This window comes from Pavona decussata, unplaced genomic scaffold (genome assembly GCF_977016875.1).
Source record: "Pavona decussata unplaced genomic scaffold, jaPavDecu1.1 SCAFFOLD_170, whole genome shotgun sequence".
NCBI lineage: Eukaryota > Metazoa > Cnidaria > Anthozoa > Scleractinia > Agariciidae > Pavona > Pavona decussata.
The window spans coordinates 735,001-759,231 of record NW_028145581.1 but is presented as its reverse complement, the minus strand read 5'-3'; the positions used below and the strand labels follow the sequence as shown (position 1 = coordinate 759,231).

General features: G+C 40.6%; 1 protein-coding gene across 3 annotated transcripts in view; it reads left to right on the top strand.

Annotated features, from left to right (window-relative positions):
- The first annotated feature begins 6,555 nt into the window (after positions 1 to 6,555).
- LOC146464010 (uncharacterized) overlaps positions 6,556 to 24,231 on the top strand; it is a 39,389-nt gene continuing 21,713 nt past the window's right edge. Inside the window, exon 1 of one of the 3 annotated variants that reach the window (XM_085083774.1) lies at positions 6,556 to 6,693. The gene's annotated coding sequence lies outside the window, so the exon portion shown is untranslated. Of the gene's footprint in view, positions 6,694 to 14,450; positions 15,061 to 17,451; positions 18,001 to 24,231 lie in introns of those variants that run through there. The other 2 variants (XM_085083776.1, XM_085083775.1) reach the window with 2 other exon arrangements.

The window sequence follows — 24,231 nt, the reverse complement described above, 5'->3', positions numbered from 1 at the left end:
TGACGTGGTGCTAATTTTTGTGTTCATGTTTAATTGGAGACATTAAACGACATGATTCAGGATCAAAACAAACATTAGTGGCGCGGAAATTAACACTGTCCTTAATTAAGGTCGCAAAAAAGTAACGTTTAATTTCGTGCAAATTTCATGACGCATTAATTTCCTTTAATTGGGTACACTCTTTTTGTTTTATAAGAATGCTGTTTATAAGAGTATTGAGCCTGAGATTTGTCCAAAAATTTCAGAAAATGTATGAGCTGAAATAAGAATATCCCTAGGCTCAACCAAATTCACATATTCTTATATATATATAAAATAAGAGTGTGGCCTGTATGTTGTTTGTAACGCTTCATCTTGAATTATACGTTGTGACAAATTGTTAAAGCCGATTATTTCAGAGATTCTGAGGTTTAGGATTTTTTGGTCTACATACCTGTGTGTTGTCGAGAATAAATAGTTTCACTAACTTGTTAGTTGACTTAATTAAATTAATTGTTTCTGAAAGAAATCTAAGGAAATGAGAAGCAAATATAAAGTCTATCTACAGTTTTGATTTACTTCGGTAGGACATACTGAACCAAAGTATTAATCCACTTAGCAAAAATGTAACTCCTCTCTGAATAACTGATGGTCTGTGACTCTTTTTCTGCACATATAATATTTGAATAATTATACGGAGCACAAAATATTTCAAAACATGTCTCGAGCAACCGGGATTTTTGAGTTGTTGTCAACAATGTTTTTTTGGCCTCCTCCGTGTACACGTGTACCAGCATAAAACTAGCCTCTAACGCAGACATTGTTTTGGCTCGTCACGCAATACCTCCTCGCAGGAATGCGAAACAAGCCCGAAGAAAGCCTGCGTGACAGGTCAGCATAAAATGTGCGCGATTAACGTCTAGCCAAGATAAAAAAAATTTTCCATAAGTTTCCGCTGCATCCGTGTTGCCGAAATGCAATGGAAACGTCCTTGTGCATTTCAGTCAAGAGCAAAATTTCTCCATAATAAGTTTCCGCTGCATCTGTGTTGCCGAAATGCAATGGAAACGTCCTTGTGCATTTCAGTCAAGAGAAAAATATCTCCGTAATAAGTTTCCGCGGCATCCGCATTGCGGAAACACAATGGAAACATCCTTGTACATCTCAGCCAACGGAAACGTTGCGGAAACGCGCAACATCTCCAGCATTTTTCTCTTACAAGTTGCCGGTCGTATCCGTCTTGCGGAAACATAATGGAAACTCGAACTATTAAGTTTCCGTCACTTTTCCGTATTGCGGAAACACCTTATGAAGCTCCCTATCCTGAAATATTAACATAAAATCGATGTATAAAGTTCGTATTTTGAATTTTGGTGAAAAAGAGTTGCGTTTAAAGCCTCTTTAAGAAACAGCAGATCGTGATTGTGGTCCGAGTTAGCAGGGATTACACGCGAAATGGAAGGAGAAATACAACGGAGAAATGTCCAAAGTTGCTCCGAGATCGTTAGAGTATTTTAATTGGCGGTATGTCACTATAAGATAGAGAAAATCAATGGAACTAAAACTTACTAAAATGGCGCTCAATCGCTCCAAAATCCACATAGGAGAAAGGACAACAGACAAGGGAGTTCCGGTAGGGATATTTTTATTGAAAATTCGTTGGTATTTTTAAATTGAAGGAGGAATCGTTTTTTCCCATACAAATCCCTATAATTTCGCCGTTACGCAATGCTTGCCGTGACGCTCAAACTACAACACTCACGCAAAGATAACGGCCTATATCTCTCGTAGAGCTTGGGGTGGTATGACGTCAAGTAGCGTAACGGAAAGTCAACTTACCTGACTATCAGGCCTTCCTGAGGGGAGGGGGCAGAAAGGGAAGGATTCTCTCCTTTTCCTTCGTTACCCTCCCCCCTCCCTCCGAAAAGCCTTAAACGCAGACAAAAGGTGAACAAGACAACAACACGCGGTCTTTCTACTAAAACTATTCAATTGGCTCCCTCACGCCGGAAAAAGGTTTAAAAATCATCGAGGCCAGAGTGGGGCAAAAATAGGACTGTTTATTAATTATTAATCCCTTATGGCTTTCTTGTTCTTATATGTGATTTACTAAACAAAAATACCGTATAAGAAGGTGAATTATGCGCTCAAGAACTTCCCGCGAAAACTCTGCAAGATTTGATCAAACACAGGGCTCCTGTCAAAAACTAGTAAAGTTTCGTAAGGACAACCATTACAACAAAATAAAACTATGCACGGGATCTTGTAGTAGTAATATAATCAATAATACATCGTAAAACGTACCAATAAAAAGAGCAAGGCTGATTGTACGTTTAAGGAAATTAAAATATATTGATTCCAATATTTCGAAGGGCACGGCTTTTCTAACTTCTTACCCTTCCTCCTTCCATTCGCTATCCACTTTCTCCACGCATGCACTTCGCGCGCGCAAATAATTCTTCTCTTACGAAGCCTTCGAGAACATCACCGTACCACTCCATCTAAAATAATTTTGCACACTGCAAATTACCTGAGCACTTTGTAAACGTCATCAGACTCATCCGTCTGGATCTAATACATACATCAACCGGGACTTCGCAGGAAAGGCTCGTAAAGCCTGGTTATGCATCAGTCATTTCCAGCAGTGAGCCCACCCCCAGGGGGTAACAAACGATCTAGCCTGTTCAAATGTTCCACGGTACAGCCGAGTAAAACATAATAAGTTGATTTGTTGTTTTCTGGGCATACCTTCATGCCAAGGAAAGCTAATTCAGGCCAGAGGAGGCTTATGTCTCTTTCTTGCTCCAGTGACCGTTCTGTGGATCTACGTTCTCATTTCGCCCTCCTTAGACAAAGTTAATAACAAATTCATTGTCTTTCCAGATGATCTTGTCATTGAAAGCAACTGAGAGAATCACGAGGCCGTCAAATTTCCCGGGGTAGACTCATGCCCGGCCCCTGGGACGAGCAATGAGGAAAAAAGTCCCATTAATGCCCTTGGAGATAGACATTGATGGAATTTAAAACTCAACATCTGGCATGACGGACCACAGTGACAAGACCCTAAGAGATGCCGAATGTTTTACAGACCAGTAAAGGGCTAGAGATAATTAATTTCATTTATTTAATATTTTTAAACTTTTATGTATAACTTTCCTGTAATGTATTTACTCTCTGTTAATTCTACCGTAAGGATCAGTCTTACCCTGTATAATTTATTAACTTGTGAACAGCCTTACTTAAGTAATGCTATTTTAGACGAAAATGTCACGAACATTATCATGTTCTCCCAGTAGATTAGTTGTTTCGTGTCTTGTCATCATGACAGCCTCGTTATCAGTTTGATGTATGGATCGTTTCAAGGTATTTTAGTTTTTCTGGTTTTTAGAATTTCGAAAAGCTTGAGAGAGAATTGTTCAAAACTGAAGTTTTGAAATAAGTATCCCTTCTTGAGATGTGAAATGAAATAACCTTTATCATGTTTTAACAGCTTTTGTGTTAAAACTTGTGTGGATTAAATTTCTTCCCGGTTCTCGTTCGAGGTGTTATTGTTTTTGTAACCTTTATTTCAATTACAAAATAACAGCTGATTATATGCTACAATAACAAAATATAACAAGCTACTTTACAAGGTTCGTTAAGTTATTTGCCAGTCAAGAATTTACAGAAAGAATTGTAACATGATCAGTGATTTACAAATAACGCGGTGCAAAAAAAAAAAAAAAAATAAAATAAAATAAAAAAATAATAATAATATATTAACACATACCAAGAGAGGATCTTCTCTTTCTCACACACACCACGAGACAGGAATGCGTGCCTTAAGCGTTTAGTGCTCAGGGGGATGGGGAGGGGGGCTACTCAATAAAGAATTATCTCGGGGGGCTCCGTGCCTTGCCCTTATATATACCATTTTGCCCCATTCACATACCACCGTAAAAAAATGCCTATATATTCGCAGGTTCTGTTCAAAATATTTTGATAGGCCCTTTAAATACTACAGTTTTCCCTCCCCTTCATTATACTTCAACTCGTGAAATCTCTTCCCTTTTGTATACCTCCATCCTGAGAAAGGTTCCCCTTTCGGTCAGAGCCTACCCGTATAGTCCATTATGGGGAGTATCCCCTTCCAACCCGCGCCCCCGGGAGGGTTCGGCGTAGTCCATTTTAAACTAAATTTTGCCATGTTATTATTTTTCAAGGCTATCTTTCGTTCAGGATCTTACCATAAAGGAAAAAAAAAACAGGGCAATTTGGCGGCAAAGGGGATTTATGTCAGTTTAACCAAGATTGAAAGAATGTAGTAACCGAAGAAGCGCCATCCAGTGCCTGCCTGCCTGTGTTGGAGGAGCTAGACAGTGAACCAACCCTTGAAGAACTTAACGAGGCTCTGGTTTCCCTTGCCTCTGGTAAAACACCTGGGAAAGGCAACACCCCTACCGAAGTCCTGACTTGCTTCAAAGGGACCATCATCATTGAGCTGCATGAAATCCTCTGTCTCTGCTGGAGAGAAGGCGAGGTATACCAGGACATGAAGGATGCAAACATCGTCGCACTGTACAAGAACAAAGGAGACAGGAGTGACTTTAATAACTACCCTGGCATCTCCCTCCTTAGCATGGTCGGGAAGTTGTGGAGAGAGTCTACCCAGAATCGCAGTACGGATTCCAAACCAACAGGTCCACCATTGATATGGTCCACCGTTGAAAGATGTAGTACCTGGGGATTATAAAAAAATATGATTTAAGGACGGTGCCTTCTTTTGTTACCGCGCATACGTTCTGCGCATCTCGAGATACTCGGGTTTCCAATGGGTGGTGCCTACTAATACAGGGATTTTTTTTGCGCGATTTAAAACTATGAGGTGAAAGCAGGACTTAGCAAGTGCTCTTGGTATTCAAGTGAAAAGAAAATTGGAGGTAACCATGCATTTTACAGAGATAAAAAAGCTTCAAAATGAAAAACAACAACAACAACAACAAAAAAAAGCGCCATACATTTCTTTGCATTTTACTGTTTTTTGAGTTATTGATGCTTAATTAATGCGTGGTTAACCCCAATTTTCTTTTTGGATTCCAATAGCCCTTGCTATAAGATCTGCTTTTCCTGCATAGTCATAAACCATGCAAAAATACTTTCTTATTAGTAGGCACCGTCCTTAATGCCGATGAACAGAGTACGTTCTGGTTTCTAGCCATACATTAAGGTTACATTTTCTGATCGCTTTTCCTTCCACCAAACAACGGCTTGTTGCCAAAACGTTTGCACACCAGGGCAATCATAGAATAAATGAACTAAGGTTTATCGGGGGAAATTACAACGGTCGCAGCTGACACGTCTTCTTAGTTTTATTTTGAAGACCAAATCGTTTGACAGGAGAATGTTATGAATTTCGTTGAATTAAAATTACCCTAAAGGCTGATCCACCTTCCCAGCGCATGCCGTGGGAGAACTGCCGTGCGGTTCCCAGCCAACAGCTACCACATGTGTGCTTTGAAAGGGTGCCTGATACACGGCCCTTTGGTCGTTCGGTGCCCGGCGGCTATGCCATGCAGATGAGGCCTTACAAGGCCGAAACAGCTGTCCATGGCTGTAGCTGCCCGGGTGATATGGCTGTGCGCATGCATAAGGTACTGGCCAGGCCGTGGGTTGGTGTTCGAGTGTGTCACTTGCTTTAATTGATTGTCTTTCAACACGAACCTAGAACAAGGAATTTCACCCCCCCCCCCCCCCCCCCTCCTTCCCCAAAATGAATGATGAATTTGCGCGGAAAGTAAAACGTTCTATTGAAATGGGGGGAGGGGGGGGGGACTTTTTATTTGTCTTTTCGGAGATTGTAGCCCTTATGGATAAATTTTTTGGTATTATTTGTAACAAAATTACTGTAACAGTTTAGTTTTTACTGTTCGTGAGATATGCCTACGATTTTAACTGCTTGATGCTGCAGAGTCAAAAATGTAAGTGAACCATTAAGTGTTGAAGAGGTACTCATTCAGACCCTCTTGAGGTGCTTGCCAAACACTAAATACGTCTTTGCACAAGTTTGGTATAAACAACCCTAAAATCAAATCTTGTGTGTCAAAACTACAGTACAAAAGAAAGGGACCTCCAAACCGAGATATGACCGTCTCCGGCATTATGCTGACGCTTGATCCGGGCGATGTGGCGGCGGGGTTCTCGAGGGTTCCGTGACGCAATTTTAAAATTACAACTTACGAGAATTCAGAATTTCACGGCAGTCTTATACACTGCTTGACAAAGATATTCTTATCTCCGACTGTTAGAGATTTTGGCGGGAATTTCGTATATAGTTGGTCATTGTGTGCTTCGTGATACATCTTTCTCCGCCATGTGATCTTGTGAGGACAATTTCAAAATGCCCTTTGCATTTACTTTGATTATGAGCTTTAAGCCGCGCTGACAAATAATATCAAATGCCCAGTATAAGAGCACTAATCACAGTGTTTTAGTTAAAACAGATTAACATCTGCCGAAAATAGCATAAAGGATTCTTGGAATAACTATAAAGGCCATCCAGTAGTTGACCTCAGAGAGCTGATAAGTGTTGGCGTCTTCACGCGACTGTCATGTGAGAGGATCAGATAACGCTTCGCTTGCATATTATACTTTTAATTTTCCTTTGCTTGGAGAAGCAAACGAAGACAATTTGAGAAAATTTGGAAAGCGAACCAGTTCGTCAGCTGTTACAAGAAAGTAAGTAAATTAACTAAAGTTTACAGCAAATTCTACTGGTGCAGTAGTCTACAGCTTTTGTCGCCGCGATAGCGTTGGTAGTTTGAACATTTGTTTGGTATCGGTGGTGTACTTCGACGGTGACGAATATGGAGGCCTCCGAATATGCCACCGTAAGGTATGCGTGATCTTCATAACGGAGCAACGATTGAAAACTACACTCGGTTACGATCAGAAATTATTCAAATGAATGGGATCATCTGTCAGTTGTTTGTCTTGCATTAATATCTTTGCAAGTAACTAAAGTAAACACATTCATTCGGTCTTCACGCACTACCCGCTCACGAGAACTGTGCAAAGTCTGGATACCGGATGAAACGCCATCTTACCTTACAGGATACCTGCGAAAGTAGGTTGTTAAATTAAACGAAGTGCGTTCCAAACATTTCTGGGAATCGTTGTTTGTGCTAAAATAAATAAACATCTGTCACTACAGGAAATACGATTGGCTATGGCAAAAACAGGGCACGTTACACAATCTTCTCGGGTATTTATATGTCGTCCAAAGTTCATGGTCATCAAGTGTCTTCAACCGAGCTTTCTACGTTGAAAAAAGTTTATATTTTAAATAGCCTATTCATTCGTAGCTTCTTCCGCTAATTTCAGTCTATGGTGGTGGCCGTAGAATAGAATTTCAAGAAAGGTCACTTGGTGGTTGCTGGAACTCCTAGGATTTCCTTTTTGACAGGAACTTTTTTTCATCACTTTATATCTTTATATTTATTAGCTGTCCCGGGTGAGGGGTAAGGAGGCTTTTGAGTATTTTTTTTTTCTATTTTTTTTTGGAGGAGTGGAGCAGACCTGTTATAAGTTTTTTCACACCGTTTGAAATATATTTTGTTCACTTAGTGTTTTGGTGCATGATTTTGTTCTTTTCCTACGAAAACCTTTCTCCACCTCCATTCAAAAATATCATTCTCCCTGCCTAACCACACCACACTTATTCATTCTGGACAAAAAAAACCAAATAATTATCATGGTTTTTTTTGGTAAACTCTGCTCGGTTTTGCGCGTTGTCAATCTTTTCTCAACTTGCAGATTCCCCTTTTTTCAACGGATCGATGTACCAAATAATCCTAGATATCGCCCGTAATGGCCTAAATATGAACATTTCTGCAGCAGACCAAAACAAATATTTCGTTTATATCGATGACTCGATACCTCAGTACAAGAGCACTAATCACAATGCTTAGTTAAAGCAGATTAATTTTCGTAAACATGGCATAAAGGATTCTTGGATTATCTGAAGCCATCCAGTAGTTGACCTCAGAGCAGGGTCGTAACATGGTATATCCGGGACCCATTGATCCCTATTTTCTTGCCATAATTTTGATCCCTGAGCCCCATTTTCCCCAAAATGTTGATCCCTGAGCCCTGATGAAAAAATTGATCCCATCCATTTCCTACACAATTTCAACTCAGAAAACTTCGTTTATGTCCATATATAAAATATAGAACACGTTCAAAAGGGCTGATGAGAAAAACATTAACTCTAAGTCTTCGTGAAGTTGTAAGTTCTATCATACATGTAGCTTTAAAGATATAGACGAGTTGACCTCTGTGCATTATTGTTAATCCATACCTTAAAAGTAGGCCACTTCCCTTTACGTATCACAGGTCTTGAATGATCTTGCGGCGGAAACTTGAGCTTTTCATATGTAACGTTCATCAAGAGTATTTCCTAAGGTTTATTATTAGTGTTGCTCATGATCATACGAGCAAGGCAGGTTTTTAAGCCAATCAGAAGAAAGCATAAGAATCGAAATTCGAATAAATCAGTATAATTTTAGCCAAACAGCAGTAACAGTGGTTGGTCCCCAGTGGAATTAACAGCACTGTAATGAACTTCTGAACGAAGGTCTTCCTCTAGCTTTCCAATTCCTGTACAGTACGAATATCTACTTGCTCGGATAAATTGTCCAGTATTTGTCCGGTCTCTTGCAACCAAATATTTCACGTGGGCCGTTGAATCTACAGGCAGCGGACATACCTTTTGGCATTGAGATCTTTTTCCTCCTTCTGGCTGACAGGCGTTAGAGGTCTACAGTAATGTATTATTTAAAAAGGGTAATCGTTTGTCTCATGCTGTAGTCACTTAATGATGTGGATCTCGACGTTTCAACTGCGTACTGCGAGTGTTTTTCAGGAATTGCAACACTTTGAACTTATATGACTCCAAGCTCGGTTCTGGTTGATCGGTTCTTAACTGCTGGGATTGGTGCATTTTGTTTGAGCTGTTGCCTTACTGGTCCGTTGTCTTACGGATCTCTTACTGCTGTGTTTCTTGGTTATGGGCAACCAACTTTTGGAATTTCTTTTCCGCCATCCCTGTTGATGTTGTTGGGGTTTAGATCAATTACCAATAGCAAGCCACCTGCTTTACATGAAGTAGAAAAATGAAATGGTGCAGGCCACAGGTTCTACAGCTCAACAGCTTTTCTGTATCAAGCCCGCTATTGGCTTTTCCTGATTTAATAACTAGATTGTCAAAGGACATATCTGGTTGTAGGTCTTCCAGACCTACTCCTTTCAGCTTCGAATCTAATGGGCTCTGAAAAGTTGTCCACCTGACCTTGCTCCCCTTCCTCCTCATCACCACTTGACTCCGATGACTTATCTGATTCAACTGACCCCTGGAGCAATGCAACTAGGCGTTGTTCTTCACGGGCTCAAACAGAAGTTGTTTCCATCTTTTATTATCTCAACTTTCTCAATGATACACTCCGGTGAATTTCTGTCGTCCTGGTGCCCAGTCTTGTATACAAGGGGATCTTCATCTGACTGTTCCAGCCATCTCAAACTCATGCGATCTTCCAGGGTCTTGCAAGGAAGAAAGGAATAATATACCTCTTGTAGTTGTGCTTGAGAGCAACTACATCGCCTTTTCAGTTTTGAAAAGATAATCTCGTATTCCTCGACGGCGTCATGAGCTGTAGATTGTCCTTCACTCCCTTGAACCTCTTTCAATAGATTGATTTCTCCATGTGCCGACACATCCTTCTGAACATACTCAGGGCAAGTGGAAGTGTACCAGGTCTTTCTTTGGTCTTCCCTCGTGTTCTTTGTTGTCGTACACCCCGTCCAAATTCTTTCGCAAAGCCCTGCAATGCCTTCCTTTGTCTTTCCTTTTCCTCCGCACTCGTTTCTTCGTCCACATCCTCGTTACCCTTGCCGTGGGACTTTCGAAGCCATTCCGGTGCCTTTAGACCCAGCTTTCTCTGTGTATAATGGCTTTGAGGACCGGTATAAAAGATGAACGAGGATTGGTATAGCCTCTCTATAGATTCTAAAATGCAGCTGGGCCTCCGCGATGCGTAGTCGTTCATGTCGGGGGTTGGGCGAGCGGGTGTTCTCATTCCACTAAAAAATTGCTCCAAATCTAAGGTGGTGAAGGAAGAAAACAAAAGCCCTTCTTTTAAGTGGTCAAAGTCATCAATAATCTCCCTTACTTTCTTGAACGACTTCAGAAGCATCGAAAAGGAATCTCTGCAAGGTTTCGTGAGTGCCAGATCTGGGCCCTGGGGGCATCGCTTCCCTGTGCGAAAGTAAGCTGCTCGTAGTGTTCATTGTGGTGACAAGGTCTTTCAGTGTCGCAATTCCTTCGTCTAGTGTTGGCCCTGCTCCCTGGTAGGCAAAATCTTCATCTAGTTGGAAAAGGTCTATAAAGGCTGAGAGCTGCCTGCCAAATTGCTTGTAAACACTCATACTCGACACCAACAGAGGGCCTTGTTGTTCACGTCGCAAACGAACTGATGTTCTCTTGAAATGACGTGATGTGTGATGGAGAGTTGAAGCAAGGTGAGTAACCATCTCGAAAACCTTCTGATTCACCCAATGTTACTGTCACTTTGTTATCAGCGAAATAATTAAGAGTGTGGTCAGATGCATCAGAGAATACTAGCTTTTCGAAGGTTTTCGTCATACCTAGTATTAAGGATGGTGCTTTCTCAAAGACATCAATGACTCGGACCTGGGACTGGTTGAGTTGCTGTACGCATCGGATGCCCTTGTTGTGGAGACTGATGTAAATTCCATCAAGACCCTGGTATATGCATAACGGTTGTTCGCCGCCGCCAAAGGCATAGTAATTCTTGGCTCTCATCTTGAATCGGTTGCGCGATTGATCTGTACCAAAGTAAACAAAATCGCAAAACTTGTAAATAGATTTATTGCAAGACAATCCAAACAAAGTAGTGTTAGCAGTCATTTGCTCTCTATCACCATTTGGTTCACACGTTAATGAAATAATCTTGCCAATGTTTAAATTCTCTGCTCTTGACCAAATTTCGTCATGTCAGCAGAATTGATTTGCCTCTGTTAATTACGCCATTCCAAAATTATTTCCGATACGTTGGGCGCTTATGAATTGGGTGGTGTCTAATGTCCGTCCACTATAAACAAGAAACATTGAAGGAATTCGCGGGACGCGCCCGACACCATTTCGTTTTATTTTTTGGCTGAACTCTTTTGCTCTCTGCTCACTTTAAAATCACACGCACGTTGCCAAGTCGCCGAGGACTCTGACAGGAAAAAACACAGAAACTTGCATTGGTACACTCACCTCCTGTGGCAGCTAGGTGAGTTACTTCGTGAAGAAGTTCTCCTTCGGTATGAAGCGCGGTGTTTTGATCTACACATTAATAGCACATTAACAACCATTAGATTCAGTGGAAGATTGGGACATTTCATGGACATTTCTTTTGCAGAGTTTCACAAATATCGTTTTTAGTTTGATAAATGTACTTTCCCGAGGTCAATCATTAACATAATATTTGTTCAATTTCTCAGCTAGGGCGGGGGGAGGGGATAAAAAAATTCCTGTATCAGCTGTAAGGCAGTGTGTATGGCCCAAAGGACTGAAATTATTGTAGTTCAATATTGTCAACTAAGTCTGTAAATCAGTTGTACCAAAAAAAAAAAAAAAAGGAGCCAACGGACGAATAAGGACTGAAAACATTGTGCAGGAAAAAAAATCACCCATTCCCTGCTCAAAAATCAAGTAGTTGGCCCCCAACTGGTGGCGTTCCATGCTGAGTGCTTTATAATAAAATTCCCGCAGACTATGCTACGTGAACCGCGTATGCAACATTCCTTTCACTAATAAAACCGTTTTTTTCATAACTAAAACTAAAGAAAAATAACTAATAAAAACTTTATTACTTTGCTTTTACCGAGTTAAGTCTCCGGTGTTCCACTTATTTTTCACTAATTGTAGATTATTCATCATACAAGCATTTATCAGCTATACAGTAACGGAATGTGTCCTTTACTTTCCCGGTCCAATACTAGTACTGGTAGCTGAACCGATCTCGGTTTCTCATCAGAGTTCGAGATAACCCTAAACTCGATGCAATTAGAGCAGATTTATTGAAGTTATTGAATTGCGAGAAAACATTTATTTTGTAACGAAGCGCGCGAATTCATTGTACAAGTATATTACTTTTATAGACGGCCATTCTAATTATTTAAGCACTATTAAAGGTTAATTTATTAGTCAAAAAATACTAACCTCGATATATGGTCGCCCTTTGACTTTTTGGAGGCGATGACTCGGCGATGAGGCGATCGGGACCTATCAGTAAATTCCGCTTTTAATGAATCGGTTTGTCTATTGTCCTGTATTGTTATGCTTGAAGACTTGGCAGGAGTGAGTACAAAGTAAAACCAGTCAAAGATGTACTTACGTACCTTTCTCTGTCTCGCGACTTCTTTTTCTCCTTTTTCCTCTTACCCATTTCTCACAAAAAAAGATATGTCAGGATATGTACACAGCGCGTCAGGCCCGTAGCAGGGGGAGGGGCAGGGGGGGGGGCTTGAGCCCCCCCAGAAGTTTTGGAAGTTACAAAACAGTTTGCCAAAAAATAAATAATTGAACCAAATTAATGTGCAGCAATCAGTCTTAAACTCTGACGCTGCAAATGCCTTTTCACAGCCCTTTAAAAATGTGTTTACTACCTTTCAGTTTCCTTCGCTAACAGCTTGTTTTTATATACAACAACAACAACAACAACAACAACAACAACAACAACAACAACAACAAAGGTACTCCTACCTTGTGAATCGGAAATAAGAACCAAAATGAATCGAAATCAACCAATCTTAAGCCCTAAAAGCTGTTGAAATAAACTACTTGTTTTCTAAGGCATCTGCTCATTTATAGCAATACAAATGTCCTTAGACCTCCTTAGTGTATAACAATTTAGTGTTCGCGCGTTATCGAAAGACACACAAATATGTCCTCTCAAGAGCCAGAGAAAAAATTCTCCCACAGTCGGATTCATACTGCCCGGTTAAAGCCAAATTTTAAAAGAGAAAGAAACATTTGCCGTCGTTTGTTTACGCCCTCCTTTAAACGTGAAATTAGGAAACTTCACATGGTAGTCCACGTAAAAAAAACGGCAAAAAAGATGTACCAAAAGGTGTGATGCAGGTGCAAAGTTATTGTTTTACTTACTAAATCTACTTTTTTTTTTTAATGTTCCCGTTGCATCTTAAACTCCCTAATCAGTCTGTTTTTTGGGGGTGACGGGGGTAGTTTTGTTTAACCATTTTGTTGAGCCCCCTCAGTTGTTTTAGCCTTGCTACGGGCCTGCGCGTTGAGAAGAGCCAAGAGAGCCGTAGGCAGAGTTGCGTAACAAGGCGTAGCCTGCAGTGCAGGCGTTTTTCATGGGCGAGCGCTGAATACAGTCGAACCTCCACTAACGGCCACCTCTCCACAACGGCTACCTCTCTACAACGGCCACATTTTTTTGTCCCGGCGGACAGTCCATACATTAGCTCTTGTTTAAACCTCTCTACAACGGCCACCTCTCTACAACGGCAACGGCAACGGCCGCTAAAGTGCGTCCCCAACTGCCAAAATAACCTCTCGACAATGGCCAGTACAGTTCTTTTTTGTAAAAACCTTTTTTTATATAAACTGATGCAGTAATCGACATTTGCCTTCGGAACATTACGTTTCTGTATCCATTTTTATGATATACGTATTTTGACAGTAAGCATAACTTTTCTGCATTAATATAGCGAATGCTGCGAACGTTGCTCGTTTCGTCTTGTTAATAGTTTGATTCAAAGCATTATTAACGTTTTATTGTGTATTTTATCTATATATTTTATTTAAGATTGGATTACCATTATAGACCATTATAGGCTACAGTAAGCACGAACTTGGCACAATAAACATGTTGTACTTCCTGAAAAAAAAGGTGTCATATTACACCCCTACCTCCCCATAACGGCCACTTTCTTCTCTCCCCAAGGTGGCCGTTGTAGAGAGGTTCAACTGTAATAAATTTAGGTCGCGTATTTGAAGGAGGCCGAGGGGGAGGGGGGGGGGGGGGGGAGGAGGCGGAAATGAGAGCGGAAAGAGGAATTGCCCCCAGACGGAAGCAAGAATAGGAAATATACGTCGGCCAGGAAATTCTATGGACAGAAACCTTATTACGCGGAAAAATATTGTGATAAGAGATTTTTTACCGTGTGTTCATGGTGTGACAATTCTGATCCCTGATTCGAGCTCAAAAGCCTTGTGATCCCTGATCCCATTCTTCTGAGCCCTGAGCCCTTTCCTCTGAGCCCTGATCCCAGTCATATTTTGTGCTTTGAGCCCTGAGCCCATATACCATGTTACGACCCTGTCAGAGAGCCGATTACGTGTTGGCGTCTTCACGCGACTGTCATGTGAGAGGATCAGATAACGCTTCGCTTGCATACCTCGATTTAACGAACCTCTATGTAACGAATTCCTCGATATAACGAACGATATTTTATGTCCCGGCCAAAGTTACAGTAAAATGTAGGGAATAGAACCTCGATATAACGAACCTCGACATAACGAATTCTTCGATATAACGAACATAATCCGGAAGCCCAAACGTAAAATCTACCTCGATATAACGAATTACAATGTCAACACGCGACAGAAGATTAACGCTGAACAGATCAACTGTCAACAAATCCTTTTTATCCTTATGGTAAAGAGACAGCAAACTTTCAGTCAACGGCTTATTATATCTCATAGACGTTGGCACTATAGTATTTCGACATCAGCATTGAATTCCGTGACAGAAGTCACCTGTGTTACAAATCAATCATTAGCTATGACCTCGATATAACGAACATTTTGGTCGTTTCCCATCAAGTTCGTTATATCGAGGTTTTCGATATAACGAACCCTCGATTTAACGAACAAATTTGGCCGGTCCCCAGCGACTTCGTTAAATCGAGGTTCCATTGTATACTTTTCATTCTCCTTCGGCTTGGAGAAGCAAACGAAGACAACTTGAGAGAATTTGGAAAGCGAACAAGTTCGTCAGCTGTTACAAGAAAGTAAATAAAATTAACTACAAAATTTTACAGTAAATTCTACTGGTGAAGTAGGCTACAGCTTTTGTCGCCGCGATAGAGTCGGTAGTTTGAACATTTGATTGGTATCGGTGGTGTACTCGACGGTAACGAATATTGAGGCCTCCGAATATGCCACCGTAATCCCTGTGATAAATATAATCTTCGTAACAAACCCGGGGGGTACTCCTCGGAATTCTTGGTGGGGGTGTGCCGCCCAGGTCTTCAAATTTCAGACCTAAACACGCCACACTCGTTTTCAGACCTGGGGCCCGTTTCTCGAAAGTCCCGATAATTAACGGGCCCGGAAAGCTGTTGTTGTTTACATCCAAGGTCGAGGTTTCAATAGTTTTGCAGATAATATGATAAAACTATCAGTTAACAAAACAAAATGGACTGGTTTGTTAGCTACGACCCGCGCTTTTATTCTTTAGACTTTCATTTGAATATTTGATTTCGGGCCAGATAAGTTACCGGGACTTTCGAGAAACGCGCCCCTGACCTCTAAAATCCATACCCGTATTCAGGCCTGGCCCCAGTTGTTCAAAGGCCAGATAACTTTATCCGTTGGATAAGGCACTCTTCAGCGTCTAAAATATACTTCACGTTAAACGTTGTCCAAGGTTTTCGTACACTCCCCAACTAAGCTATGGTTAGAGTGTGCATACTCACTTGTGCACAAGGAAATACTGAAGTCTTTGCACAGATTGAAACTGTCGGATAGTGACTTATTCACTGGATAAAGTTATCCAGCCTTTGAACAACTGGGGCCTGATAATTATGCATCAGTGCCGAACGGAAGTTGACGCAAGGAGTAAAAGTAAGCTGGAATGACATAGTTTATCTATTTCTTTTTCTCGCTATCAGTTAGTCGTTCCAGTTACGTACTGAGAAGAAAAATATGTTTGTAAGCTTTCTTTAATGTTCCCCGCCCCAAAAACCCGACCCGATTTCAGACCGTAATTGTCAAAATCTATACCCGTTTTCAGACCAAAACGGCTCAAAAACCATACCCTTTGGGGCGGCACATACCTATATACCTTATATAGGGGAGTACCCCCCCCCCCCCCCCGGGGTAACAAAGCAACGATTGAAAACTACACTCGGTTACGATGAGAAATTATTCAATGGCATGGAATCATCTGTCAGCTGTTTGTCTTGCAATAATATCTCTGCAGGTAAACACATTCATTCGGTCTGCACGCACTACCCGCTCGCTAGGACGGTGCAAAGTCTGGATATCGGATCAAACGCCGTCTAACCATACAGGATACCTGCGAAAGTAGGTCGTTAAATTAATGAAGTGCGTTCCAAAAATTTCTGGGAATCGTTGTTTCTGCTAAAATAAATAAATAAACATCTGTCACTACAGGAAATACGATTGGCTATGGCAAAAACAGGGCACGTTACACAATTTTCTCGGGTATTTATATGTCGTCCAAAGTTCATGGTTTAACCGAGCTTTCTTCGTTGAAAAAAGTTTATATTTTAAATAGCCTATTCATTCGTAGCTTCTTCCGCTAATTTCCGTCTATGGTGGTGGCCGTAGAACAGAATTTCAAGAAAGGTCACTTGGTGATTGCTGGAAGTTCTAGAATTTCCTTTTTGACAGTAACCTTTTTTCATCACTGTATATGTTTTTTTTTTCCCAGCTGTCTCGGGTGTGGGGTGAGGAGGCCTCTTCTTTTTTTTGGAAGGGGGGGGGGGGGAGAGGCTGTTATGAGTTTTTTCAAAAGTTTAAAATACATTTTGTTTACTTTGTGCCGTGGTACATGATATTTTTATCCTACAAACCTTTGTCCCCCACTATTCAAAAATATCATTTCCCCTGCCTAATAACACCACACTTGAGAATGATGATTATTCTGGAAAGTGACGCAGGCATACTCGGAAAAAAGAAATCCGAGTTCTCCTATCAGGAGTCGAACCTAGGAGAACTCGGATTTCTTTTTTCCGAGTATGCCTGCGTCACTTTCCAGAATAATCATCATTCTCATTCATTCACCAGGCTGGAAATATACCATCACATTTCTTTCATATACCACACGTTCGACATTCAAATCCTAGCAGTATGCAGGATGTTTGTCCCATGAACCTAGTTTAATGGCCTTAGCTCCCACGAGTCTCCTGTAGCTCAGTGGTAGAGCATCCGAACTAGTAATCGGAAAGTCTTAGGTTCGACTCCTGATAGGAGAACTCGGATTTCTTTTTTCCGAGTATGCCTGCGTCACTTTCCAGAATAATCGTCATTCTCATTCATTCACCAGGCTGGAAATATACCATCACATTTCTTTCATAACACCACACTTATTCATTCTCGAAAACAAAAAACAAAACTAAAAATAGAAACAAAAATCAAACAAATAAACGAAAACAACAACAACAAAACGGTACTGTTGAAGATTCTAAAATTATCTTTGTGCGCCTGGTACTCTCTGCTCGGTATCGCGCGTTGTCAATCTATCAAGCAGCCTTAATATTTTTCGATTTTCTGAACTTGCAGATTCCCCGTTTACCAACGGATCGCCAGATAAGGAAGGTTACCTTTTATGTATTAAATAATCCTAAATAACGTTCATTAATTGTCCGTAATGGCTCTGAATGAATATTACTGCAGTAGACCAAGAAAAACATTTCTTTCATATAAATGACTCAGTACAAGAGCACTAATCACAATGCTTAGGTAAAGCAAATTAATTTTCGTGAACATGGCATAAAGGATTCTTGGAATATCTCTAAAGGCCATTCAGTAGTTGACCTTAGAGAGCTGGTTACGTGTTCGTCTTCACGCGACTGTCAAGTGGGAGGATCAGATAACGCTTCCCTTGCATATTATACTTTTCATTTTCCTTTGATTGGAGAAGCAAACGAAGACAACTTGAGAGAATTTGGAAAGCAAACAAGTTCGTCAGCTGTTACAAGAAAGTAAGTAAATTAACTAAATTTAACAGCAACAAATTCTACTGGTGAAGTAGGCTACAGCTTTTGTCGCCGCGATAGAGTCGGTAGTTTGAACATTTGATTGGTATCGGTGGTGTACTCCGACGGTTACGAATATGGAGGCCTGCGAATATGCCACCGTAATCCCTTACGATCAGAAATTATTCCATGAGTGAGAACTTCAATGAAATGGGATCACCGGTCGGTTGTTTGTCTTGCATTAATATCTCTGTGAGTTACAAAGGTAAACATGTTTATTGAACCCCTCTTTATTCGGCCTTCACGCACTACCCGCTCACTATAGGACTGTGCAAGATGTTGGATATCGGATCAAACGACGTCTGACCATACAGGCAGGATAACCGCAAATGTCGGTCTTTAAAATTAAACGAAGTGCCTATAGGCATGAACGCGGGATATTGTGATCGATGTAAGCACTAAGTACAGTCAGGATCTGTTTAAACGTACAAATAAATGCAAATGCTAACAATATTAGTATAGTAATACAAACGGTTCCTGTCTCCAAATCAAAGCCGTGATACCGTAAGATGTAAAGCTGTCGTGTGAAGCACGAGGTATTGTTCTTAAGAAATATTTTCCCCAGTATTTAAAAAGATACGACGCATGAAGCGTTTAAGAGGGATATTTTGGTCGATGCAAGCATTAACTTTGCAAGGATGCTTACGTCAATTTGCCCTCTAAGCGTAATATTTTCGCGGTGAACCCCACTGTTCCAACTTTCTAGTACTTCTTAGAAGTTATTCTTTCGATTTAACGTTTTAAAAAGGTGTATTTTCTTGCTGAAAAAGTCTTGAAAATTTACGCGTGAACAGTCCGGCACAGTTATCAAATTTGATAACCGCGTCACAACATGGCGCCAGCTCAGAGCTCGGTGAGTTTTCGGAGAGCGTTCAATAGTTTCGGTAATTTTTCGGTTGTGCTCGCGTTCCATACCCAGAATTCCAGGCTTGAACGTCGATAGAACAATAAACTTCAAGGTCCCGCAAAAATGGTGACCATCCGGAAAGAATTATGCGAGATCTTCCCTTGCGATTTGAAGAGGTGGTACGAAATGACAGTCCCTTTCAGGTATGTTTATTGTCTTTGCCATCAATTTAAAGGTAGTTGTAGATTTTTGTGGTACACGAAGAAAAAATGTCGTGATCTTCATTAATATATCTTTCGATTCAACACTTATTTGTCGGAGGGCATGAAGAATTGTAAGAGGGCACTATGATATTTTGATTTGCGGTCTGATTCCGCCACTGACCGCCATTGTTAATTACTTGTGCTTCTAAGATGACTAGAAATGAAGGCAGCATTATGGATTTCCACCGAGAGAAAATAGCTACTTAACCTTTGGAAACAGGGATTCGTTTTAACTTACAATGCGAGTTGCTCTCGGTGGAATAAATACCGGAGGAATCTTGATGTCCAAGAGCGCCAAGCAAGCGTGTACGTTGAGAGATGTTGCTGGCAGGCAAATAGGCCGAGTACAATACTTTCTCAATAAGGAGAAAAAGGAGCTCATGGACTGCGGGAAAGTCTAGTGATGAAGGGTAGGATTTCAAAATTAAGACGGTTATCCAGGAACGATTTTGGTAAACAACTCAGTCGAAAATTATCTGAAATTATCGAACGCTTTGTTCCGGAAATGCCTCCTTGGCAATTACATGTCTTTGTCTTGTTCAGTATCGTTACTAATATGACTGGATACGAACGGAAATAATTCGTATTTTTCTAGGTGGTACATTTAATTAAAAATGACTGTAATATTTTTATTTCTGTTCTCGTCGTTAGATTAATAATCAGCCAGCCGACAGTAACCACAGAGAGTGATTTCAGAGCTCGGTGATGAAGGTGACATGCCGGATGTTGAGGTATGCCTTCACAGTACGATTTTACGATTTTCCCAAAATGTAATTATCCTTTACAAATTTATGCTTGGTGTTTTAAGCCCGTGTAATGCCAGACTCACAACAGTTCGAGCTTTGAGCCACAGCAAACAACCTCAATACGCCCTTTCAAGAACAATTTAAACGGGACTTGACCGTTGCACTTCTATTTTATTTTTTATTTTACTTCTATTGCAGTACGTCGCTTCAATTATCTAGGACAGATCGAAGCGACTCTACACACGTCGCTACTCAATCGAATCATCGCCTCCTGCACTTTCGAAATCCCTGGTACAAGAAAGAAACAAAATTTATTTGAAGTCCCATTTTAAAAGTTAGTTATAACGCAAAATTTCTTCATTTCTTCATTCATACAGATTGACGAAGGACAAGAACGAGAGGAGCAAGGCAACAAGAAGTTCAAATCATGTTAATATTTATGCAATAAACAAGCATCTTTGATGGAAGTTATTTTCTTGGGATTAGTGTTTCTTTTTGATCGCCTATCGCTCAGGAATTCTGTTCTTTAGCCAAAGCCGCTCGAGGTTTCCTCGGTCCACCACGACGCTATGAAGCTTTAGACAGATATCAAAATGAGCTTTGTCAGTTAATTATGGACAAAGATTGTTTCGTATTTTCCTGATGTCAGGCCAAAATACCTATTCTAAACCTTTCCTTGCGTACAATTCACTGTGCGACCGAAATCGAATGTTGAATTAGAGCCCCATCAAAATGTTTTCATATTGAAATGGCCACCATATTGAAAGAAGATGGTTGCTATGATAACATGTCACGTGAACTGTAACTTGAGGTTTGATTGGCTAATAGTTTGTTTTGGTCCCGGTTATCAAATTTGATAACTGTGCCGGACTGGTGAACGTGAATTTCAGTAACGCGTTGAAAATTTGAGGATTTTATATTGGGTATTTATTCGATAAAGTGCCCCAGACGCTTATTTAATTTTGGGCCCATGGGGGTGGACGCTTATTCGAGGATGGGTGCTTTTTATCTCCCAACATTTTCAGCAAGCGAGGACATTTTTAGAGAATAACAAAATCAAGGATAACAAGTTTATTTCGCTTCAAAAAGACAAAATAAAGTTAAAAAGCTAACATGAACAAAGCATAAACAATATAAAAGTTCATTGATTACTGTATCTAAAACTAATTTTGGAACACGCTCTGACACTCCTCTTACTTCACGCTGGGATAGTACAGAAATGTATTTTGTGGGTATTGGGGTTATCAAATTTTTGGGCTTTAAAAGGGTGGGCGCTTGTTAACTTTGTGGGTTTTCAGGATGGGCGCTTATTTGAGGGTGGGCGCTTATAAACTTTTTGGGCTTTCAGGGTGGGCGCTAATTGGAAGGGTATACATGCATTATTGCCCCCGCAGGAGTTAAAACCCGAGCGGAGGCATCCCTGAAGTCTCCGCGTAATAGTTATTACAGTTGAATGTGGTATATTTACAGTTAAAATATACAGTTCGTATGTATCAGAAACAATCTTGATGTTGCCTAAACAAGGCGCGCACGGAATAAATGGGTAACCGTTGGGGAGCGGAGTGTTTTGGGCTATCCCTCGAGATAGCCTCCCCGGTTATTTCAGAACACGTGACTGTACACGACAAACTTTTCCCCAGTCAGGCTAGACTCGCTCTTTTATTTTGTTCGCAAATGACCGCAAAAAAGGATTTTCAAGCGGGCACGAGAGCAAGAGAAATGCGAGAGATTTGGTGCAGTTTCATGCCGTCCGCAAAAATCGTGTTTAAGTAGAATCTAGTGAATTTCAAACAGTCAAAGATGCAAAGGTTGACTTAATTTAATAATTGCCCAACTTCAATCAGATATAATTAAAATTTATTTACAGCATTATAATTCATTACTCACACGAAAATACAAATACGTTCTTCTTGTCAATAATAAGCTATTCACAGTTATTGCTTTGGAGTCGAGATTGGATGGGACAACGTTGATTCATTGAATGGATGGATCTTGGGACGCATATCTGGCATCCCCCGCAGATTTTTTTGCAGGGGTGGATGACATCACAAAGGAGAGAGAGCCTGGGATTGAGATCATCAAACGCACTCCCTAATCTTTGATTATTACTGGTAATAAATATTTATTTGGTCAACAATTTTCTGTGAGAAAAGGCATTGTTTTCGATCACAATCAGCGCTTTTAGCTTAATGTTTTTCGTTGAACCACTACCTCAAGTCAAGGACGTAGGTAACAAAACTAGCAGTAATCATAGATTATAGAGTGTGTTCTTGGCTCACCTTAAATTGAACAAATTTTGCAAAATCGTGCACCCTTTCATGTTCGTTTCAATTGGAATATTTGTTGTTGTTATTTTTGTTATGTGGCTTTTTCTGTATATTACCCAAAACTAGCATTTTATAGTTGAATATTTGAAGTTTTCTTTTTAAATTAATAACTGTGTGATCGGAAAAACGTTTTGTCCAATTTCCGTGGAATTGTTGAGCAAATGGAGAGAAAAGTAACAAAATAGTAGGAATTACTTTCCTTTGTCCCGTTCCAGCCTCAAGTTGTGCGATTGTACGGCCTTCTGCGTGACACTTTTGTAGGTAGCCTTTTCGTCCTTTTATATCTGTACATAATGTGTAACTACTAAAGCGAAATATTTGTAATAAACGAAGCGGAGTTTAAAATTTCAGCAACTACGTTGTTGAACTTAAACAGAAAGTATTTTCGGTCCGCCTGTTGCGTGACACTGTCCAACTTTAAAATAACGCAAATAATTTTAGGTAAACGCCTTCAATCTTTGGGATAAATGAAACTTGCAGGCCAGCATACTATTTTGGTCTTCTTTTCTAAAGGTATTTTACCAAAATGCCGCGAAAGAAGCCGTAAAAATGTCAAACTGAAGCGAGCTAATTTGCATACAGTTTCTGATGCCTGTATTCTTGGTTTTCACGTGACGTCACCAAATTCTAGAATTCAAAACTGGGAGGCCTACAAAATTTTTACCTCCATTCAAGGAAAGATTACCTAAAAATATGTCTGTTCACAATTTCTTAGCTCGATGTCGTGCTTCCTTTTGAAAATAGAACAGTTTCAATTTCCGAGTTTCCATCGTGCGTGACATCAGGAGGACGGCCGTGACAGTGCTTTTCCGTATCTTAAAAATGACTCTTCGGGTGATTTTCAGCATTCTAAACAATTTAAGTTTGAGGAGAAATATTAATCTAAACATTCGAAAATTTACAAGGGCAAACAAACATCTTTTCTGGCAAAAGTGAACTCCAGATGTTTTTTCCTATTTCCGGCCGCCATGTTTGTGCCCCTCAGAGGGACACAAACATGGCGTCTCCATACTAAGCTCTATAAATTTATGTGGAACATTTTGTCAAATAACTCGAGTACGGAATGCCGCACAGATCTGACACTTGGACAGATGCCTCATTTATTTATCCTGCAGCGGCCAGGGCACGAAAGAGCTAGCTCCGTAAAACCTGGGCGTCCTTATCTGTTTAACCTTATTGAATTGGTATGCGGTGAGCTTGAGTAGATTAGTAACGGCAGTTTACAATTTATTGGACCAGAAGTATGTCAAAAACGTCAAAAGCCAAAGAGAAAAAGCGTTTGCGAAGCTCAAATACGTCAACTGGAGAAGTAGAGGACGACTCGCAAATAATTGAGAAACTTATAAGTATTCAGGATAGAATTGAGAACGGCTTCACCAAGATTAATGAAGAAATTGCAGCCCTAAAACTTGAACTTAAAAACGACATAAAATCTGTCAGAGAAGATCTAAACGAGGCTACAAAGTCCTTAAACGCAGTTTGGGAGGAGGTCACTTTGCTACAAGAAAAGAATAAAACCCTACAACAGCAACTCGACAGTACCACAGAAGAGAATGCGAAGTTAAAGGAGGATTTGGAAGCCGTAAGAGTTCGAATGGTGAAGCAAGAAGACTACTCCAGAAGAGAAAATTTGCGCTTCTACAATATCCCAGAAAGCGCTCAGGAGACGAACGAGGAATGCATTCAAAAGGTGAAGCAAGTCTTATCCGATCTAGGTGCACCTTCTGACATCAAATTTCATGCCATCCACCGTACAGGAAAGCCCAATACTAACTCTGGAGCTTCCTCGACATCAGAAGGAGAGCCTCACCCGAGACCGATATTGGCACGTTTTGTCTCTGGCATGGATTCCGAGTCAATTTGGTTCAAGAGGAAAGAGCTTCGCAAAAGTTCGCGCTTCGCCACCGTGTCAATTGATAAAGATCTCTCACCTGAATCGGCAAGAGAACGAGCCAAACTCCGAGCTGCCTACAGGAAAGCAAAGGAGTTGAACA